This window comes from Arachis hypogaea, chromosome 1 (assembly GCF_003086295.3).
Source record: "Arachis hypogaea cultivar Tifrunner chromosome 1, arahy.Tifrunner.gnm2.J5K5, whole genome shotgun sequence".
NCBI lineage: Eukaryota > Viridiplantae > Streptophyta > Magnoliopsida > Fabales > Fabaceae > Arachis > Arachis hypogaea.
The window spans coordinates 10,619,331-10,636,305 of record NC_092036.1 but is presented as its reverse complement, the minus strand read 5'-3'; the positions used below and the strand labels follow the sequence as shown (position 1 = coordinate 10,636,305).

General features: G+C 30.7%; 1 long non-coding RNA gene across 1 annotated transcript; it reads left to right on the top strand.

Moving 5' to 3' along the window:
• Positions 1-13,382: 13,382 nt before the first annotated feature.
• LOC112722909 (uncharacterized) lies at positions 13,383-14,512 on the top strand. Its single transcript, XR_003163039.2, has 2 exons — positions 13,383-13,650; positions 14,138-14,512. It is a non-coding gene; the product is annotated as an uncharacterized lncRNA (long non-coding RNA).
• Positions 14,513-16,975: the final 2,463 nt, after the last annotated feature.

The window sequence follows — 16,975 nt, the reverse complement described above, 5'->3', positions numbered from 1 at the left end:
GATGCATAGTTAGCGGAGGCACACCCGACCCTATACCATGTGTTATAGCCTAGCCTCTCGTGGTCTATGTGATGTCAGGTGCTCATTCTCTGCAAGAAATTGTGCGCACCATACACATGTTTATCTTATCACTGTCTCAATCACAACACCTTTTATAGCCCAGCTTCTCATGGTTTACGCACCATACACACTTTTATACTCACATACGCACATCACTATCCCACTCATAACTCACAACACCTCCTATAGCCTAACTTCTCGCAATTTACGAACCATGCACACATTTATCTCACCACTCATACACACGTTTATCTTGTAACACCCTAATTAGCCAAAATCTTACCTCGCGTCGTAAGGCAAAGGTTAATCAAAGGTTACGACAATTTTAAGCTTATACATATATTATATAGAAGGAATTGGTAATATCTAGAAGTCCGATGAAGAATATAGCTTAAAAACAGGATTTGAAAAGCGCAAAACATACTAGCGAAGCTACTAACTTAAAGCACATGAAACAGACGTGATATAACAGAATATATTAGTATAATATCATAAGAATCTAGCCACGGCTCGCGAAGTTTAAGCCGGCTAGCCATATACAGACCATATGTGAAACCAGACAGTAACAACAGCTTATACAAGTTTTGTTCTCTCAATACAAGCCTCTAGGCCAAAACAAAAATACAAAAGTGAGAGACATATATATACTAAATAAACAAAAGGATTTCAAAGGTATCCAGATCCTCCGCTCCAATCACCAATATAACAACTCACCGGGGTGGGTTGCGACCTGCATCTGAAAAATATAACAAAAATATGGTATGAGAACCGGAGGTTCTCAGTATGGTAACAGTGTCCAGTGATATAGGATATAAGACCCCGGGACGCCAAAGGCAATCCTAGACTCCATATCCATCACAAGATTCAAGCTTAAAGCATTTCTAAAACAAATACGCATAATATGTAAAACCTTAACAAAACTTAAGCCATATCACCACCAAAGGGTAATCTATCTTAGGGAATTTCTACTCTAATCAAACACCGCTATCCCACAGCCTTCACCAACTGATCCGCCATGCAATCCCATCGCTACTGCCTTTCGAACCTCCTCAACCCCAGTAAAAGCACAAGTATATACAATACAAGTAAAACACAACTAGTAGCATATATAGAAATTAATACAATTAGCAATTAGACATGCTATACAGATAGGGAAAATAATATCAAGTCAGCAAAGCATACAAACAGGTAGAAAATGTATATGATGAATGCCTGCCCTACTGGCTGTGATATCACATTGTCGGTTCAACTGCCAACCCGACACATCTCCATGGATCCATCACTTCATTCAGAGTCCTCGACTCTGTTCAACCACTGTTCATTCACATTTCAGTTCCTTGATTTTCGCATCTCATTCATCAACCATTCATCACACATCATCAACCCTTCCCCAATACAACAGAAACCTAGTACTCTATTTGCTAACTTTGTCCAAATAATGTCTAAAACCCTTAAATCTCTTCCCATGTTTGAGTATCCAAAAATATGCCCAAAAGTCTTAAAAAGTGTCACGGAAGCTTACAACCTCGTTGGGAAGGCAAAATAGTTTTAAAAAAAGCAAATTTTGAGAAACAGAGCGTGTGCATCCGCACAGGGGTGTGCGTGCGCACGCCTAGGAAGTTTTTTAAAAGTGTCTGTTCACTCGCACAACCTGTGCCAGCGCCCCCCCAACAGACTGGCCTTCCCAACCTGTGCGTGCGCACAGGTCTGTGTGTACGCACAGGTTGCAATTTTCCATTGGTGTGTGCGCGCACAAGCTGTGCCAGCGCTGTAAGCAGAGTGCCTGCCACTGCGTGTGCAGACACACAGGTCTGTGCATACACACAGGTCACAATTTTTTGCAGAGTGTGCGTAAACACAAGGCTGTGCGTGCGCACATACCAGAAAACTCAGAATTCTGTAACTTTGCAGACTTTTCAAAATTTCAACACCAACTTTTAATGATCATAACTTCCTCCACAAAATTCCAAATTTTACAAACTTTATATCAATTTAAAGGGTTTTCAAAGATCTTTAATTCTAACCAAATTTCAACCAATTTTAAAAATCAAGGCAAAAGTTATGATTGGATAAAGTTCACCAAAATTCAACTTTTTTTTCAAAATCACAATTTCCACAATTCCTTTATAAAACATAACCAAAACCAAACCAAACCATTCCAAACTCCACTTTTCATCCAAATCAACCCTCTATGTCTTACTACCCCAAAATTTCCACATTTTTCCTTCACCTTTCCTCATCCACACATCAACATCAATATATCTCATATATCAAACTTCATTAACAATTTTCCAACTATATTACCAATCGATCAACACCAATATCACATTTATCAACATAATTTACTACTCAACTTCACAAGTCATTCATCCTCATCATATCACTATTAAGCATCAATATCAATTCAAAAATCATCATTTCATCAAACATCATCATATAATAACATCCAACAACTCATCAACCATTCAAATCCAATCTTATCCTATGGGTAACTAGCCTAAGTGTCCACGGATATTATATACTACACAGAGGAAACCGAAACCATACCTTGGCCGATTCCCTTTATGAACCAAATGAGCTTTCAACCAAAATTCAACCACCAATGTAGCTCCAACAAGTACCAACAAGCTCCAAACTCACAATAATCAAGCTATATACATATGAATCACCAAAAATCAACATTGGACTCATCATAAATCAAAAGTTCACAAGAGATCAAAGCCTCTTACCTTTTACAACAGATTTGGATGTCAAAACCCAAAGCTAAGCAAGGATTAGAGTGAATCTAAACACCAAGAATCACAAAAACTAATTTAACCCATAGCCCTAATAAACCCGAAATTTTTAAGGGAGGAATTGAGAAGATTTTTTGATTTTTTTACCAGTTTCTTAGATGAATTTTGTAGAGCTCTTTGCAAGAAACGTGTAGCCACTGACGGCACACAAATCAGAGCACCGTAGCTCAAGATATGAGCTTGGGAAGGAGATGATGAATAGTGCTCTAGGGTTTCTCTTCTTCTTCTCTTCCCAGCTGTGTGAGTGTGTTTATGTGAGTGTTATGAGTGTTTGGGTTCATTAATGAACCCTTATATATGTTGGACTTGGACCCAACTTGGGCCCGGTTCAACCCGTTAGCGTTTTTAGCCCATTTGGCCTAACTTCGGGCCAAACCTTTAAAATTAACGCTCGGTTTTTCATTTTTAATATTTTTCTAAGATTTTTGACTGTTTCAACTTTTTCCTGCACAGCAATGTGCAGACTTGAACCGGTTCAATTACCGGTTCACGGTTTTTTGCAGAAAACATATTTTCTAACTCGGAAAGAGCCACTGAGTCAAAAAATGATGTTTAAAACCTCAAATTCTCACTACAACTTTTCAGAATCAAATTTGGGCAATTTAACAACTTATTTAACCAGTTTGATTAATTGTGGTTCTTACATATCTCATCACTTTGACATTCATAATTTCTGTCATGGAGAAAATAATAACTCTTTTCTAATTTTTTTTATTTGATGCTTAGTTATCAGAACCGTACTAGACCAAAAAACCAATGAACCGGACTCTCAACCGGTCCGGTCCAGTCATAACTCGCAACACCTGTTACGCACATCACTCTCCCACTCATAACACACAACACCTGTTATGCCCTATACATACGTTTATCTCATCACTGTTCCACTCATAACTCTCAACACCTATTATCGCGTAGCTTTTCGTGGTCTATGCACCATACACACATTTATTTCATCATCATATACATGTTTATCTTATCACTGTGCCACTCATAATTTCTGTTATAGAAAAAATAATTATTATTTTCTAAATTTCTTATTTAATGCATAATTAGCGGAGCCCCACTTGACCCTATAACACTTGTTATATCCTAACTTCTCGTGGTTTACATGATGTCAGGTGCTCCTTCTTTGCAAGAAATTGTGCGCACTTATACATGTTTATCTTATCAATGTCTCGCTCAGAACACATGTTATAGCCCAGCTTCTCGCGATCTACGCACCAAAGACGTGTTTATACTCGCATAGGCACATCACTGTCCCACTTATAACGCACATCACTGTCCCACTCATAACTCACATCAGCTGTTACGCACTCATAAATCACAACACCTAGTATGCACATCACTGTCCCACTCATAACTCACAATACCTATTACGCACCATACACATTTATGTCATCAACATTCTGCTCATAACTCACAACACCTGTTATAACCCAACTTCTCGTGATTTACACACCGTACACACGTTTATCTCGTCACTATGCCACTCATAATTTCTGTCATAGGAAAAATAATAACTCTTTTCTAATTTTCTTATTTGATGCTTTGTTATCAGAACTGTAATGGAACAAAAAATCAATGAACAGGACTTTCAACCGGTCCGGTCCAGTCATAACTCACAACACCTGTTACACACAAAACACACATTTATCTATTCATTGTCTCACTCATAATTCTCAACACCTGTTATAACCCAGCTTTTCATGGTCTATGCACCATACATAAATTTATCTCATCACTCATACACATGTTTATCTTATCATTGTGCCACTCGTAATTTATGTCATAGGAAAAATAATAACTCTTTTTCTAATTTTCTTATTTGATGCATAGTTAGCGGAGGCCTACCCGACCTTATACCACGTGTTATAGCCCAACTTCTCTTGGTCTACGTGATGTCATTTGGTCTTTCTTTGCAAGAAATTTTGCGCACCATACACATATTTATCTCATCATTGTCTCACTCAACACCTGTTATAGCCCAGCTTCTCGCGGTCTACCCACTATACACACGTTTATACTCACATATGCATAACACCATCCCACTCATAACACACATTACTGTCCCACTCATAACTCACAACACCTGTTGTGCACTCATAACTCAAAACACCAGTTACGCACATCACTGTCCCACTCACAACTCACAATACATGGTACGCACCATATACATGTTTATCTTATAATTGTCACACTCATAACTCACAATACTTGTTATAGCCTAGCTTCTCACGGTTTACGCACCATACACATGTTTATCTCGTCACTCATACACATGTTTACCTCATCAGTATGCCACTCATAATTTCTGTTATAGAAAAAATAGTAACTCTTTTCTAATTTTTTTATTTGATGCATAGTTATCAAAATCGTACTGGATTAAAAAATCAGTGAACCAAACTCTCAACTGGTCTGGTTTAGTCATAACTCAATATACCTGTTACACACATCACTGTCTGACTCATAACTCACAACACCTGATACACACCATACACACATTATCTCATCACTGTCTCACTCATAACTTACAACACCTGTTATAGCCCATCTTATCGTGATTTACGCACCATACACACGTTTATCTCGTCACAAATACACACGTTAATCTAATCATTATGCCACTCATAATTTCTGTCATAGAAAAAATAATAAATCTTTTCTAATTTTCTTATTTAATGCATAGTTAGCGGAGTTCCACCTGGCCCTATAACACGTGTTATAGCCTAGCTTCTCATGGTTTACAGATGTCAAGTTATCATTCTCTGCAAGAAATTATGCACATCATACACATGTTTATATTATTATTGTCTACTCACAACACCTAATATAGCCCAGCTTCTCGCGGTCTACACACCATACACACGTTTATACTCACAACACTTGTTACGCACGTCACTATCCCACTCATAACTCACAATACTTGTTAGGCACCATACACACGTATATCTCATCATTGTCTCACTTATAACTCACAACACCTGCATCATACACACATTTATGCTCACAATACCTGTTACACACATCATTATCCCACTCATAACTCACAACACCTATTACACACTCATAAATCACAACTCACAACACCTGTTACGCCACTCATAATTTTTGTCATAGAAAAAATAGTAACTCTTTTCTATTATTCTTATTTGATGCATAGTTATCAGAATCATACTGGACCGAGCAATTCGACCAAAAAACTAGTGTATCGGATTCTCAACTGGTCAGATCTAGTTCTAAGTCTGTTTAAGACTGAAAACCGACAAGAACTGGTCAAACTTGACAAAAATCGACAAAATCGGTTAAAATTTCAAAATTTATAAAGATAAGGTTTGAACCTAAGTCTTCTTTGTTACTAAATACTCTTTTTACCACTAAATTATGCTAATCCTTATTATTTTATATGATAATTATTAATTATATAGTAAAAATATACAAAAAATTTGTTAGATATTATTTTAATTTTATATTCACTTATGTTTAAACTAATTATATATTTATTATGCATTATTATTAATATAAATATGAATGTTATTAAATATGCATAAATAAAAATATCAAATGTTTTTATTAATTACAATATAATTATTCTTTTTATCATTATATGATATTTATTAAGATTATTTTTTCAATAAATACATATAATATATAACAATATAATAAATAGAAACCAATTAGTTAGTTATTAAAATTAAAAATAGTTATTTTAATATAAAAATAAAATTAAAAAGCACATTAATGTTAATATTTAGTCTACATATATTTGAAAAAATATTCTAATAATATATACGATTTGAAACTTAATATAATGTATTAATATTAACATGCAAAAATAATAAAAAATATCAAATTTATTAAAAATAAAATACAAAATAAATATACAAATATGCTATTACTGACATGAATATAAATAATTTGACAAAATAATAACTTAATATTGAGGATTACTTAAGTGTGCAACAATATCTTCTCATGAAAAAGCTAAATTCCGTACTATTTTTTACTAAAAACACACTTTAAACACTAATAACTTCATCCACCTTTACTACTATCACAAATAAAATATATATTACCCACACTCAGGGATGGATCTACTCCTATGGGTGTGGGGGCAAGCGCTCCCACTACAATTTAGAATTTTATTGAGTAGTATATAATAATAATATTTATTTGCCCCCACTAAATTATTAAATTTGACCCTATAATAATTTTTTATTCAACTTTCGACACTTAATAGTCAATTTGAGAACTTCATATTAGATGTCCATTATAACGATCAATTTTTAAATTTAAATAAGATTGGTGTTCTTTCTTAGAAATCGATTCGAAAGAATAGTATGTATCCATTTGTGTTTGTTCTTTTGAAATTAGCTTTAATTTTTTTTCACAATAACTACACTAATTGAATAAACTTTTTCAACTATGAATATCATTAAGAGATAATTGTATGAAAATTGAGTTTTAAACGATCGTTTAACGACATATACAAAAAAATATTTTGATTATATTATCAAGGTTTCAAAATATGAAATATAAAAAATTAAATTTTAAATTATATGTTATTATTTAAATTACTATTTTAGTATTTTAATTCGTAATTAGATATTTTGAAACCTAATGATATTTTACAATAACAAAATATAATTATAACAATAATTATATATGCTACGTATACGTAAAATAATCACTTGTACAGAATAAATCTTAAACTACAAATTTTAAAATACAAAATACACATTAGAAATAAGTTAAATAATATATTTATTTATACACAAATTTATAGTAGATAATTTGATAGCTAATTTTTTATGTAAATGTAATATTTTTATTATAAAAATTATTATCATGTTATATATATTTCGCTCCCATTATCAAAATTTTTTGGTTCCGTCACTGTCACCATATCAATCTTATTCTAGCAATTAAAATTCTCAACACACTACTACACTCTCAATGTATTATACTACTACATTCTTAACATTAAAGCTCACATTTATATGAAGGAAGAATGCACACTGCGTAAAAGAAGGAAGGTGAAATTCATACACGGGTTAGTTGGGTTGAAGATAGCTACATGCATTATACATGATGCAGACGTGTTTCCATCAATCTCTTCTCGTAGGTTCTGAGATGCAATAAAAACAGGAGAAGTACAGCTCGAGTTCACCCCTACAACATGTGTTATAGTTCACTAACATTAATATTTAGGATACATATATTTGAAAATTATTCTAATAATATATGTGATCTGATATTTAATATTGTGGATCAACATTAACATGCAAAAATAGTAAAAAAATTTCTCAAATTCATTAAAACAAAATACAAAAATAAATATACAAATATTTATGTCATTACTTACATGAATATAAATAATTTCACAAAATAATAACTTACATATTGAGGATTACTAAAATGTGCCACAATATGTTCTCTTCAAAAAGTTAATTTTCGTATCATTTTTTTACTAAAAATACACTTTAAATACTAATAAATTCATCCACCTTTAGTATTATCACAAATAAAATATATATTATTCTCACTGTATCATTCTTATTCTCACAATTAAGATTCTCACCACACTACTACACTCTCATAGTACTGTACTAATACACGCTTAATATTAAAGCTCACTTTTATGCGAAGGAAAGTGAGATTTATATACGGTTTGGCTGGGTGCGGGACAATTATAAGGACTGTACATGACGCACGTGTGTCTACATCAAGCTCTTATAGGTTCCAAAAAGTAATAAAAGCAGGAGAAGTAGAGCCCGAGCTGGCCCCAACATGTGTTATAGTCCACTAATGTTAATATTTAGGATATACATGTTTGAAAAATTATTCTTAATATATACGATTTGATACTTAATATAGTGTATCAAAAATTACATGCAAAAATAGTAAAAAAATCTCAAAATTATTTAAAATAAAATACTAAAATATATATACAAATATGCATGTAATTACTTACATGAATATCAATAATTTGACAAGATAACTTCATATATATTGAGCATTACTTAAGTGTTCGACAATATATTTTCTTTAAAAAATTAAATTTTGTATCATTTTTTATTAGAAGCACACTTCAAACACTAAAAACTTTACACATCTTTAATATTAACAAATGAAATATATATTACCCTGATTATATTATTCTTATTCTCACAATTAAAACTCCCATCACATTACTATACTCTCACAATATTGCACTAATATACTCTTAATATTAAAACTCTAATTTATACGAAGGAAGAATGCACATTATAAAAAAGAAGAAAGGTAAAATTTATATATAGTTTGGCTGGATGGGAAACAACTACATGTAGTGTGAATGACGCACGCGTATCTCCATCAAGCTCTTCTCGTAGGTTCCATTATATTATTCTTATTCTCACAATTAAAACTCTCACCACACTACTATACTCTCACAATATTACACTAATACACTCTTAATATTAAAACTCTAATTTATACGAAGGAAGAATGCACATTGTAGAAAAGAAAAAAGGTAAAATTTATATATAGTTTGGCTGGATGGGAGACAACTACATGTAGTGTGAATGACGCACGCGTATCTCCATCAAGCTCTTCTCGTAGGTTCCATTATATTATTCTTATTCTCACAATTAAAACTCTCACCACACTACTATACTCTCACAATATTACACTAATACACTCTTAATATTAAAACTCTAATTTATACGAAGGAAGAATGCACATTGTAGAAAAGAAAAAAGGTAAAATTTATATATAGTTTGGCTGGATGGGAGACAACTACATGTAGTGTGAATGACGCACGCGTATCTCCATCAAGCTCTTCTCGTAGGTTCCAAAAAGCAATGAAAGCAGGCGAAGTAGAGCCCTAGCTGGCCCCACAACACGTGTTATAATCCATTAATGTTAATATTTTTTTTACTAAAAACAGAAATACTTGAACCCACCACCTCTTAGATGAGTATGGAGAGACTATGCCATTTAAGCTATAACTCATTGGCTCCACTAATGTTAATATTGAGGATACATAAATTTGGGAAACTATTCTAATAATATATACGATTTGATACTTTATATAGTGTATCAACATTTACATGCAAAAATAGTAATTTTTTTTCTCAAATTTATTTTAAAAAATACGAAAATAAATATACAGATATGTATGTCATTGCTTACATGAATATAAATAATTTGACAAGATAATAACTTACATATTGAGAATTACTTAAATGTGCAACAATATATTCTCATGAAAAAGGTTAAATTTCGTACCTTTTTTACTAAAAATATACTTTAAACACTAATAATTTTACCCACTTTTAATATTATCACAAATAAAATATATTACCCTCGCTATATCATTTTTATTCTCACAATTAAAACTCTCACCACATTACTACACTCTCACAATACTACATTAATATATACACTCCTAATATTAAAGCTCACATTTATGCGAAAAAGAATGCATACTGCATAAAAGAAGGAAGGTAGAATTTATACAAGGTTTGGTGGGTGGGAGATAACTACACAGACTGTGCATGATACACGCGTGTCTCTCTCAAACTCTTCTCGCAGGTTACGGAAAGCAATTAAAGCCGGAGAAGCAGAGGCCGAATTGGCCACACAACACGTGTTATGACCTACTAATGTTAACATTTAGGATACATATATTTAAAAAAACATTCTAATAGTATATACGATTTGATATTTAATGTAGTGTATCTACATTAACATGCAAAAATAGTAAAAAATTCTCAAATTTATTAAAAACAATATCCCAAAATAAATATACAAATATGTCGTTACTTATATGAATATAAATAATTTGACAAGATAATAACTTACATATTGAAGATTAATTAAATGTATAACAATAAGTTCTCTTTAAAAAGTTGATCTTCATACCATTGTTTTGCTAAAAGTGCATTTTAAACACTAATAATTTCATCCACCTTTAATATTATGACAAATAAAATTTATATTACCCTTATTAAATCACTCTTATTCTCACCATTTAAGCTCTCACTAGGCTATTACACTCTCGCAGTAATGCACTAATACACTCTTAATATTAAAGTTCACATTTATACGAAGGAACAATACATACTGCGTAAAAAAGGAAGGTAAGATTTATACACAGTTTAATTGGGTGGGGACATCTACACGCACTGTGCATGAGACACGCGTGTCTCCATCAAGCTCTACTCGTAAGTTACAGAAAGCAATAAAAGCAGAAGAAGCAGAATCCCGGCTAGATCCATAACACCGACTATAGTCTACTAATGTTAATATTTAGAATACATATATTTGGAAAATTATTCAAATAGTATATAGGATTTGATACTTAATAAAGTCTATCAACATTTACATGCAAAAATAGTAAAAAAACTTTCTCAAATTTATTTAAAATAAAATACGAAAATAAATATACAAATATATATGTCATTACTTACATGAATATAAATAATTTACAAGATAATAATTTAGATATTGAGAATTACTTAAATATGCAATAATATATTTTTTTATGTAAAAGGTTAAATTTCGTACCATTTTTTACTAAAAGCACACTTTAAACACTAATAATTTTACCCACCTTTAATATTATCACAAATAAAATATATATTACTTTCGCTATATCAATTTTATTCTCGCAATTAAAACTCTCAACACACTACTACACTCTTAATTTGAAGTTCAGATTTATGCGAAGGAACCATGCAGCACACTGCAAAAAAGAAGAAAGATGGATTTATACATGGTTTGGTTGGGTAAAGGACAGCTACACGAACTATGCATGACACACGCGTGTCTCCATCAAGCCTTCTCGGAGGTCATGGGAAGTCATGAAAGCTGGAGAAATAGAGTCCCACCTGGTCCTACAACACGTGTTATAGCCCAGCTTCTCGCAGTCTATGGTTTGGTTTGGTAAAACTTTTCGAAGAGGTGCTTGTGCTTTTTAGAAGCTCAAAGCTCTTTATTTTAAGTTTGATAAATAAAAAAGACCATGTGCTTGTGCTTGCAGCTTTTAAAAGATCAGGGTACTTTTGAAAGCACATAAGATAGAGTTTTTCAAAGTTGGCTTGTACTTTTTAAAATTTAAAAGTCTAATATAACATATGTTAACTAATTTTCAAATTTAATGCTTACATTTATGTCTATTATAGTATTTTTAAATTTTAAAAGCTATTTTACTAAAGGTAATTTATGTTACTTGTGTTTATTGAAAGCTATTTTTAATTGGTTTAATTTTGTTGGTCCCTATAGTTTCGCGAAATTTTTAATTAGGTCCCTATACTTTTTTTTCCTTTTAATTGAGTCCTTGCACCAATTTTTTTTAATTGAGTCCCTACACTTTTTTTCCTTTTATTTGAGTCCCTGCACTAATTTTTATTTAATTTGGTCCCTATACAATTAAGCCAATTACTATCAAGCGGGTCCTAATTTAAAAAAAAATTAGTGCAGAGACCCAATTAAAAGGAAAAGAAGTATAGGGACCTAATTGAAAATTTTGCAAAATTATAGGGACCAACAAAGTAATTAAATATTTTTAATTTGATTTACCAAATATAAATGTTACCACTTTTAAAAGGTCATCTTTTAAAAATTAGCCTTTATAAACTGCTTTTGAAAAATAAAAGTTTTACTAAACTAAGCCTACGCCCTCCATAAAGCTCTTCTTGTAGGTCATAGAATCTCACAGGTCACGAAAAGTTCGCACCCAACTCACATGCGCAATACCAACAACGTTCCCTTCAAGAAACGCATGTGCACCATACACAATTACACATGTTTATCTCACATGCGTTATAGCCCAGCTTCTCGCGGTCAGGTCACACGTTTATTTGCTCATTCCCTGCAAGAAACGTGCGCGGACACATGTTTATTTGCTCCTTTCCCACAAGAAACGTTAATCTCACACATATTATAACCTAGTTTCTCGTGGTCAGGTCACACACGTCTATCTCACACGTGTTATAGCCCAGCTCCCTGCAAGAAACATGGGCACCATACACACATTTATCTCATATATGTTATAGTCCAATTTTTTACGGTCAAGTCATACGTTTATTTGCTCATTTTCTATAAGAAACGTTTATCTCATATGTAGGAGCGAAGTTAGAAATTTTCTTAGAAGGAACCAACATAAAAAATGTAAGTTAAAAAAAATTAACAATTAAAAAGAATCAAACTAAAAAATTAGAAATTTATATATACAAACTATTAATTTTAAGAGGACCATTGTCCCCTTTTCTTTTAACGTGGCTCCGTCACTGCTCACGTGTTATAACCATAGTTCTGAAAACCAAACCAATCCGATCGGTTCAATCCGGTTAATCAAAAACCGGTCACCAAGTCGGTCCGAATGAACTTATAAACCGTCTGGCAGAAAATTGGTTACAGAACTGGTCGAACCGATAATTGATCGGTAAATCGGTAAAATCGTTCGGTTTTTTAGAGAGTTTCCGGTTTGAAAATAAACCTTCCAAACGGCGCTGTTTTATCCTTAAAAAAAAAGTGAAAAACGACAAAACTGAAGTCTGAACCCTAAAGACCTAAATCAATCCCCGTAAGGCCATAACCATCTTCTTCATAAACTCATCTCTCCTCTCTTCTCTGAGAATCACGCAGCCACCAATCGCGCTGCCACCGCAGCCCGCCGCCACCGCATCTCGCAGCCACCACAGCGACGGGTTTGACAACCGCAGCTCCACCGCATCGTTGTCATCGCGGAGCTCGCCTTCTCTGTGTTCGCCAGTGTCACGTCCTATGTCGTCACCGTTGCTCGCCGCCAGTAAGTAATACTCTGTTCCATGTTTCGCACTTCGCAGCCATCTCCTCGGCATCTGCTTCCTGCTCTGTTCCATATTTTTCTTTTCTATTCTGGTTTTCTGTTCAAGCGTTCATGCTTTTTTTTGCTGAGGTTATTAATTTATTTTTTGCTGAGATTATTGTTCGCTGAGGTTATTTTTTTCTGTTCTGATTTTCTGTTCAAGTGTTCATGATTTTTTTTGCTGGGTTAGTACTTGTTTGCTGAGGTTATTAATTTATTTGCTATTCTATTCATGATTTTGTTACTGAGGTTATTGTTTGCTAGTTTAGTAAGTGTTTGCTGAGGTTATTAATTTATTTGTTATTCTATTCATGATTTGGTTGCTGAGGTTATTGTTTGCTGGTTTAGTAATTGTTTGTTGAGGTTATTGATTACTGGTTTAGTTTTATTATGGGGTTGGCTGAGTTAATTTTGTTCATAATTTTCTGGGATTTGCTGATTTTATTAGGGAGTTTGCTGATTTAAGTTTTACTGTGGAGTTTGTGGAGTTTGCTGAATTTTACTAGTGTAGACGAGGTTTCTATCAACTTTGAGAGGAACAAGAGCAGGGTATTGATCAGAGTTTAGGCTTCTGAGATTCTGTACAAAAGTTGAGTCATTTGTAACAGGAAATTAAAGTTGAGAAAGAGAAGGGATCAATGTTTGAGATGCGTTTGTATTAGAATATAGCTGTGGTGGTTTTGTTGTCAATTGAGATTGGAATATCCATAAAAATCCTTTGCAACCATGAAGTATTCGCTTGAAACAATGTTGGCATGGACTATAACATGTGGTTTGTCATAGTCCAATTGATATGAAATTTATGGTGAATAATTTTATTAAATTTTGATGAATGATATTTAATAGTATTTTATTAAATTTTTTAAAATAATTTTATTGATAATTGATTATGTTTTTTTTAATATTTAAAATTATATATTTAATTTTTAATAATTTTATTTAATATTTAATTAAATTAGTTGAACTATGATTAAATTTTAATCGAACCACTAAACTAATAAATCAGTCATTCTACTAATTCATTGGCCGATTCGATTCTCACCATCTCCATTATAACCCAATCTCTTGCGGTCAGATCACATGTTTATCTGTTCATTTTCTACGAGAAATATGCGCATCATACACACGTTTATCTCACAGGTGTTATATCACAGCTTCTTGTTTATCTCACATCCTCGTTTATCTAACACGTGTTATAGTTCTCACACGTGTTATAACTTCTCAAAATTGACAACTTAATAGGTTACCAAAAAAATAGATTTTTTATAAGAATTAACTAAAAAAATATTATCATTAAAAAAAATAAATAAAATATTATGAGAATGAATTTTTTAATATTTTAAAAATATTAAAAGTTAAAATTAATCATAATTTATTTTTTGTTGATTTTTATTTATATTTATTAATTATGACAAAAATAAATATATAATATTAAATATAATAAATATATAATTATAAATATTATGTAGATAAAATTATAAATATTAAAGTTAAATAACGTTACTTTAGAGTATTATCTTCCATCGTTAATTTTTTTACCCATATTGATATTCTCAAGTACAATTTCTCATTGTAAGATTCTTAAGTGAGGCCAAAACAATACAGATGAATAAAAGAATCCTATGATAAAAGTCACATTATACATGTATATGAATTCTCTCAATATTGACGTTCTCAAGGATAATTTTTAATGTAAGATTTTAAATGGGACCAAAACAACACATGTAAATATGGAGTCGGATAATAAAAAATTACAAATAAAGTATATTTTTTATTTTTAATATTTTTTATTTTTTAAATATTTTAATATTTAATTTTATTTAATTTTGTTTTTAATATTTTTAATTTTTTATTTGTATCAAAAATATTCTTAAAAATTTTTAATTTTATCGTTAATATTTTACACAAAATTAACATTTAGAATTAATATAACACAAGTTATAAACATTAGAAATACAATTAAATATAATTAAACGTTAAAAATATTTTTAAAAAATAATAAATATTAAAAAAATATTTTATCCTACAAATTACACTTGACTTTGTCAATTATAAAACAAAATTAACTAAAAAATTGCCTATAATTTGAATATTTTATTTTAATAAATTAAATAAATATTTTATTATTAAAATAAATAATTTTAAAATTTTTACAAAAATATGTTAGTCTCTTTTATTTTATTTATACAATAAACGAGATAATTTTGTATGTACAGTTTTTAATTAAGATAAGTGTATTTTTTAAATTTTTATATATCTCATTTATAGTGTAAATGAGATATATAAAAAATTATCTCATTTACAGTATAAACGAAATATATATATTTGTAAATATAAAAATATTTTTTTAAAAATAATAAAAAATATTAATAATTTAAATTAGACCAAATTCTTAAAAATAGGATTTTTCAAATAATATAAAAGATAAACAGTCTTATATAATAAAAAAGATGGAGCGATTTTAAGAAAGAACACTATTAACACGTTTACTTTTTCAACTCTTTGAAATAACTGAAAGCACATAAATAGTATAGTTAAACTGTACACTATTAATACGATTTTTTTTTAATTGTCCACTACTCCACTCTTAACACTATTGCTTCTTTCACTATTTTTTTTTGTAATTGTCCACTATTAATATGGTTACCTTTTTTTCTAACTATCCACTTTTAACATTATTACTTTTTTTACTACTTTTTCTAGTAACGGCTTCTTGCACTACTTTTATTTACTGGCGATTTTTTATTAAGATTTATATTAAATTAATTTAAATAATATTTTAATTTTTTAATTGATATATAATTTGTTTATTAAATTTTTAACTGAGATTTAATTTTTAACTAACAAAATTTTTAAATTTTTTATGTACTGTTTAATATATATAATTTAAAATCAGTGGAATTTTATTTTGAAGTGGTGAAGACGGCAATGGTTGCGTTAACATAGGCATGAGGGAGTTTTATTTTGAAGAAGTGAAGTTGTTGGGTCAAAATAGACATTACCGCATGACTACATGAAGTGTTTTGTTTTATTTTAAAAATAATAAAAATAGACTAATTTTAAATTGACAATTTTAAATTATGTAATACGTTTAATCGTTTATTAATTAATTAATTAAAATCGTCTAATTTTTTGTTATTTTAAAATTGTTGATTTTTTTTATTATTTAAAATTATTCATCTTTTCTATTATTTAAAACGTTCTATTTTTAAAAATTTATTTAAATTATTGATATTTTTTATTATTTTAAAAAATTATATTTTTATATTTATAAATACACATATCT